Genomic DNA, 7,280 nt, shown 5'->3' with positions numbered 1-7,280 from the left:
GTGGATACAGTACAAGGTATTTTGAGAGAGAGATCATATTTATGTAACTTTTAGTATGGTATATTGTTATAATTGTCCTATGTTAGTATTAGTTATTGTTGTCAGTATCCTACTGTGCTTAAATTATAAATTTTACTTTGTTATAGGTATATATATATATATATACAGAAAAATCATAGCACTGTGTGTGCAGCAATTCACTGCATAATGACATTTTTGTCAACAACAAACTATATATATATATATATATATATATATATATATACACACACACATATTCAATTGACTCGCATACTGCAATAATAAATACTCCTGGGTAATCTTCAGCCTAAAACAAGCCTTCATTTATTCACTGCTTATAGTGCAGTGATTTTGTGTTTTGGCTGGTAAACAAAGTCAGTTTAAGTGAGAGATGGTATTGAGAGAAGAAACTCTCTTCTAGATACCACTTCTAAGACATATGGGCAAATTCCATTGTGAGAACTAGAACTGCATCTCTTGATAGCAGTTGTCACCCTGGGAACAGGACAAGGCAAAAGGAAGTATACAGGATGTTGATTCTCCTACACAAGTACACAGAAAGTCAATTTATTAATGACTACATTTTGATGCCAGCCATTTTGTCCAATATTTAAATAATAAGCTGTTTAATATTAAAGCAGAAAATACTGCCACAGAGTGACAGAGTACAACTTTATCCATAAACCCTCCACACAATTACAATAAATGCTATTTTTATTTAAGCAAGGCACCCCTACTTATTCTAAAATATGGGATATGCTACTCCATTAAAAAAGCAGATGAGGAGACTTAGATTTTTTTCCCATCCAGAGCTGGCTTAAATTCAAGTGAAGCCATGAAGGACCTTACTCATCTGGACTAGTCCAAAACAAGTCACTTCACAGTTTTGAAGACAACAAAGACCCTTCAGGTTTACCCAAAATGAAAAAAAAAAAAAAGAGGGAGGAGGCAGTTCAGAAACTTTTAAGACTAGAATCCCTGCAGGACATAGGCATCAATGTTAAATGCCCTTAGCACATTTCTAAAGACATAAACTGCCAAACTGTCACTGACACTAACCTGTGGTGTTTGTGTTTTGACTTGTATTTTTTTTTAAATTCCTACCCCTATCTAAGTAATCAAATATAACTAAAACTGAAACTATTCTGGAAAACCATACCAGTTCAAAGGTCTGAAATCTTCTTTGCTTTGGTGAATGTTTGGTTAATAAATCATTATTTTACTCCATGAGAAGTTTTACATCAGAGCTCTCAACAAATAGGCAAAAAACAAAACCTTTAATATTATTTTTAAAATAGGATTAAGGGTAGTACAGAATTAAAATGTGTAGTTTTTACAATAGGTAATATTTCCTCTAAGAAAACAAACTGTTTAATCATATGAAATACTCATTAATACCAGATTTTTAAATCAGATGATAGACAATTTAAACAAAAGCTTTAATTTGTGGTTTATTTCATAATCCCAAACTGAGTATCTCCTCTCTCTAAATAGTCCACTGTGAAATTTTTCTTAAAAGCAATTAACCCAAAAACACCAAAACCCTTTCTCTAGCAGCTACTGCTGAAAGAAACCTGGAACATCATATCACATGTCCGAGAAAGATGTGCAAATGAAACGCTTCCTGCTTCCTCCTTAATTTATCATCTGGAGCCCCTGGAACTCTTATTTGCCTTTTGGACATGAATTCAGGAACAGTTCAACATACCGATGATGAACGCGGGACGGTCCTCGGGCATGCTGCGACAGTGTCCTCATGGGTATCGAAATGGACATCAGCTTCCCCAGGGCCTTCCCGCTGGAGTTGTACTCCATGGTGATTCTAACAGGCTTCAGTGGAGCAAAAAAAAAATTATGATGTCTTGGGCATTGGCTTGGAAAGGCAATCTTCTCATGTGGACGAAATGCAGGGAAGGCATAGCTCCAAAGTCAACAGCCTCTGGAAGCTTTTCTGACATCTCCTTAGGTAATTCTATTTCCTTCTCATTTTCAAAAGCTATCATGGGTCAAATATCCTCATTTCCTTAATGTTCTTCAAAGACCATTTCTGGCTCAGTTATATACTTAGCCATAGGAGAAGATGCTATTTTCTTTCCTTTATGAGCATCAATGTGCATTCGAACTTCATTCCTTCTGCTTGGAAATATCTCAATTTATCTGTTATCAAATCTCTTCCCTGTGTTTCAGCAGGGCTTGGTTGGCCATTTCTGGCTCTTCAAACTGCACATAGGCTTCCCCTGTTTTCATCTCCCTCTACAGTCCATCACAAAAGTAATGTCAACTATATTCAGTCCTGCAAAGAAATCTATGATGTCTTTCTCATCACAACTGTAAGGAAGTCCTCTCAAACACATGACACTGTTGTTTACTGCAGGTGAAGACTTGACCTGTAAGCTCTTCATTAAGGCACCTACATCTTCATTGTTTATGTCATATATTTCCATGTACCGCTGGCCCACGTACAGGTGGTGCTTCTCTAAGGCTTTCTGCACGTCCTGCTCTGACTCCATTTCTATTAAGGCATCACCTCTTCTTTTCCCATCTCTGTTTAAGAGGAAATGTATTCCATTCTCACCATTGCAGATTCTGCAGTCTGAGAAAAAAGCAAGCACATCTTCCACAGTGCGTGACCAGGGAAGTCTCTGAGCTCGAATGAGATAAACGTCATCCACTTCCTCTCCTAGCTTGGACCAGGCCAGTTCGTATTCAGGGAGTGGTGGAAGGTCTTCCAGGTAGGTAGTTTTGGACTCCTGGTCGTAGCTCCGTGCACCGGCGGGCAGGCACCGCCAGTGAGGGCTGTAACAGTGGGACTCGCACGGCAGGGTAGAAGGCAGTGGCCATGAGGGGAGGCCCGGACAGTGTCCCAGGGAGGCGCAGGCCCATGCTGGAAGCCGCAAATGTGCGAGGTGGCAGCCGCCACAGCCATAAGCAGCACCAGCAGTCGGGGCCAGACTCGCTAGCGGGGAAGGCACTGGCGGCCGGGTGGCAGGGCACACAGTGGGCGCCCACGTGCCAGCAGCTGCTGCAGTTGCAGCCGCAGCAGCGGAGTAGCGCCGGGAGCACCAGCGCGACCTGGCCATGGGCTCCAGCCAAGGCGGTGTGGGCAGAGAGAAAGCGGACTCCAGGGCCAGTGATGGGCACATGCGCCACAGCCCTGGGCACCCAAATCTTTCACTAACATAAAAATATTGAGGGCTCAGTGCCTGTAGCTCAAGTGGCTAAGGCGCCAGCCACATACACCAGAGCTGGCAGGTTCAAATCCAGCCCGGGTCTGCCAAACAATAACGACAACCAAAAAATAGCTGGGCATTGTGGCGGGTGCCTGTAGTTCCAGCTACTTGGGAGGCTGAGGCAAGAGAATCACTTGAGCCCAGGAGTTGGAGGTTGCTGTGAGCTGTGATGTAACAGCACTCTACCCAGGGCAACAGCTTGAGGCTCTGTCTCAAAATAAAAAATTGAGGCTTGGTGCCCTAGTTCAGTGAATAGGGCGCTGGCCACATACACCAAAGCTGGCAGGTTCAAGTCTGACCCAGACCTGCCAAACACCAATGACAACTGCAACCAAAAAATAGCCAGGCGTTGTGGCAGGCGCCTGTAGTTCCAGCTACTCAGGAGGCTGAGGCAAGAGAATCACTTAAGCCCAAGAGTTTGAGGTTGCTGTGAGCTCTGACGCCATTGCACTCTACTGAGGGTGACATAGTAAAGGCTCTGTCTCAAAGAAAAAATATTTAGGAAATTAAGCAAAATAAGACCAGCTCTAAAGGAAATGCTGAGACCTGTTCTCTACACTGACCATCACAATAAACCATGAGCAAAGTAAACATCCAGAAACTAAAGGACAAAATGTAGTTTCCTCAGTGGCACAAAGCATAAAACTAAGCAATGGACTTTCATGAAATAAGATTACTAGAACTCACTGTACTTATCAATTTTCTCAATAAACATACATGGCCAATGATCCCCCAACAATAAAAAATAAATAAATAAATAAATATACATGACTTAAATTCCCTACTGAAGAAGCACAGGCTGGCTGATTGGATAAAAAAGCAGTAGTCATCCATCTACTGTATCCAGGAAACACACCTAGCCTCAAAGAACAAAAGACGACTCAGGACAAAGGATTGGAAATTAATATCTCAAGTAAACAGAATTCAGAATACAGGAAAGGTCACAATTTTATTTACAGATACAAGTGGATTTAAAGTAACAAAATTTTAAAAAGATAAAGATGGTTACTACATACTGGTCAAGTGAGCAATACAACAAGAAGACATTTCCTTTAAAGTATTTATGTACCCAACTTAAATGCTCCCAGATTTATAAACTGGACCTTAGTACAATATGCTATCCTACAATACCATAACAGCAAATGTTAACACACTTCTGACATAACTTGATAGATCATCTAAATAGAAACTAAACAAAAAAACAAGGGACTAAAATGCAGCCCCAGAAAAATTTGGCTTAATTGACATATACAGAACATATAATCCCAAAGCTGATGAGTTTACACATTCTTCTCATCAGCCCATGGATCATACTCTAAAACTGATCATATACTGGGACAAAAACCAAATGTCAACAAAAATAAAATAGTTGAAATTATATCTTGTATTTTCTCAGACAACAAGGTGAAAATGTGGAACTCAACTCCAACAGAAATTTTTATCCTCATGCAAAGGCATGGAAACTAAACTTATGCTGAATGACAGTTGAGACAATAAAGAGATAAAGAAGGAAATTATTAAATTTATGCATTAGATGCCTACATCTGGAAAAGAGAAAGAGAGCACATCAACAACCTAATGACACATCTTAAGAAAATGGGAAAAGAAGAGTAATACAATCCCAAACCTAGCAGAAAAAAAAGGAAATAAACTAAATCAAAAATAGATGAAATTGAAAACGAGAATTATTCAGAATATTAATGAAACAAAATGTTGATTCTTCAAAAAGATAAAGAAAATTGATAAACCTTTGGCCAGATTAACTAGAAACAGAAAAGTAAAATCTCTAATAACTTTCAATAGGAAATGAATAGGGGGAAATAACAACAGATAGCAAAGAGATATGGGGCATTATCTCTGACTACTGTAAAAAACTCTATGCCCCCAAATTTGACAATATGGAGGAAAAGGACCAATACCTGGGATGACACTATCTCCCTAGACTTACACTGGAAGAAACAGATGTCTTCAACAGACCAATATCAGGCACTGAAATTGAATAAACAATAAAAAGCTTACAATAACAAAATAAATAAAGCTATGGACCAGACAGTTTCACAACAGAATTCTATCAAACCTTCAAAGAAGACCTTAAACTCATACCGCAGAAACCATTCCAAACATTGAGAAAAAAGGGACCTTTCTAAATAGGTTCTATGAAGCAAACATCACTCTGATACAAAAACCAAGAAAGGACCCAACTAAAAAGAACTACAGACCAGTTTCACTAATGAATATAGATGCAAAAATCCTCAATACAATCTTCACAAACAGATTACAGCTACACTTAAAAAAAATTATACATCATGATCAAGTAGGCTTCATCCAAGGGATGCAAGGCTGGTTTAATATATGCAAATCCATAAATGTAATACATCATATCAATAGAATCAGAAACAACGACCATATGATCTTCTCAACAGATGCAAAAAAAGCACTTGACAAAATTCAGCATCCTTTTCTAAAAGGAACACTTAAAAAAAATAGGCAGGATGGTGCCTGTGGCTCAGAGGAGAAGGGTTGCCAGCCCCATATGCTGGAGGTGGCGAGTTCAAACTCAGCCCTGGCCAAAAACTGCAAAAAGAAAAAAAAAAAAAGGTATACATGGCACATTTCTTAAGCTGATTGAAGCCATTTATGACAAATCCACAGCCAATACCATACTTAATGGTATAAAATGGAAAGCCTTTCCTCTTAGAACTGGAACCAGACAAGGATGTCCACTATCAACACTACTATTCAACATATACTGGAAGTTCTAGCTAATGCCATCAGGCAAGAGAATAAGGTTGAGGGCATCCAAATGGGGAAAGAGAAGGTCAAACTCTCTTAGAAAACCCCACAGAGACAACCACAAGACTCCTGGAAGTGATCAAGAAATACAGTAACATCTCAGGGTATAAAATCAAAGTCCACAAATCAGTAAACATTTGTATATGCTAATCAAAGATTCAATTCCCTTCACAGTAGCTTCAAAGAAGATGAAATATCCAGGAATATACCTAACAAAAGAGAAGTATGAAACTCTAAGAAAGATATAGCAGAATAAAATAACAAATGGAAGAAGATAGCATGCTCTTGGCTGGGAAGAATTAACATTATTAAAATGTCTATACTACCCAACATAATCTGAAGATTTCATGCAATCCCCATTAAATTACCAATTTCATATTTTGAGGAACTGGAAAAAATAGTTCTTCATTTTGTATGGAACCAGTACAAAAATTTGTATAGCCAAGGCAAGTCTTAGTAATAAAAACACAGCCACCGGCAACACCCTACCAGACTTTAGGTTATATTACAAGTCCACAGTGATCAAAAGACCATGGTATTGGCACAAAAATAGAGACATAGACTTTTGAAACAGAATAGAGAACCCAGAGATGAAACCCACTGCATATCACCTTTTGATCTTTGATAAACCAGACAAAAGCATACACTGGGGAAATGAATCCCTATTCAATAAATGGTGCTGAAAAGCCAGGCCTGGTGGCTCGTGCCTGTAATCCCAGCATTTGGGAGGCCAAAGCAGGTGAATTGCCTGAGCCCACAGTTTTGACACCAGCCTGAGTCAGAATGAGACCCTGTCTCTAAAAATAGCCGGGCATTGTGGTGGGTGTCTGCAGTCCCAGCTACTTGGGAGGTTGAGGCAAAAGAATCACTTGAGCCCAAGAGTTTTAGGTTGCTGTGAGCTATGATGCCATGGCACTCTACCAAGGGTGATAAAGTGAGACTCTTTCCTAAAAATAAAATAAAATAAAATAAAAGGTGCTGGCTTGGCACCTGTGGCTCAAGTGGCTAAGGTGCCAGCCACATACACCTAAGGTGGTGGGTTTGCATCCAGCCCAGGCTGCCAAATAACAATGATGGCTGAAATGAAAAAAAAAATAGCCAGGCATTATGGCAGGCACCTGTGGTCCCAGCTACTTGAGAGGCTGAGGCAGGAGACTCGCTTGAGCCCAGGAGTTGGAGGTTGCTGTGAGCTGTGATGCTACAGCACTCTACCCAGGAGGACAGCTTGAGGCTCTG

At 39.8% G+C, this 7,280-nt stretch overlaps 1 pseudogene across 1 annotated transcript; it reads right to left on the bottom strand.

Annotated features, from left to right (window-relative positions):
• Positions 1-1,558: 1,558 nt before the first annotated feature.
• Positions 1,559-3,817, bottom strand: LOC100944164 (annotated as a pseudogene). Its single transcript, XR_002771249.1, has 2 exons — positions 3,798-3,817; positions 1,559-3,175 (listed from the first exon to the last, which is right to left on the bottom strand). The product of XR_002771249.1 is annotated as a G-rich sequence factor 1 pseudogene (transcript).
• Positions 3,818-7,280: the final 3,463 nt, after the last annotated feature.

The sequence above is a fragment of the Otolemur garnettii genome, unplaced genomic scaffold, assembly GCF_000181295.1.
Source record: "Otolemur garnettii isolate 467f Iridium unplaced genomic scaffold, OtoGar3 scaffold00256, whole genome shotgun sequence".
Lineage (NCBI taxonomy): Eukaryota > Metazoa > Chordata > Mammalia > Primates > Galagidae > Otolemur > Otolemur garnettii.
Note: the sequence above shows the minus strand (reverse complement) of the source record. Positions and strands in the feature narration are given on the sequence as shown.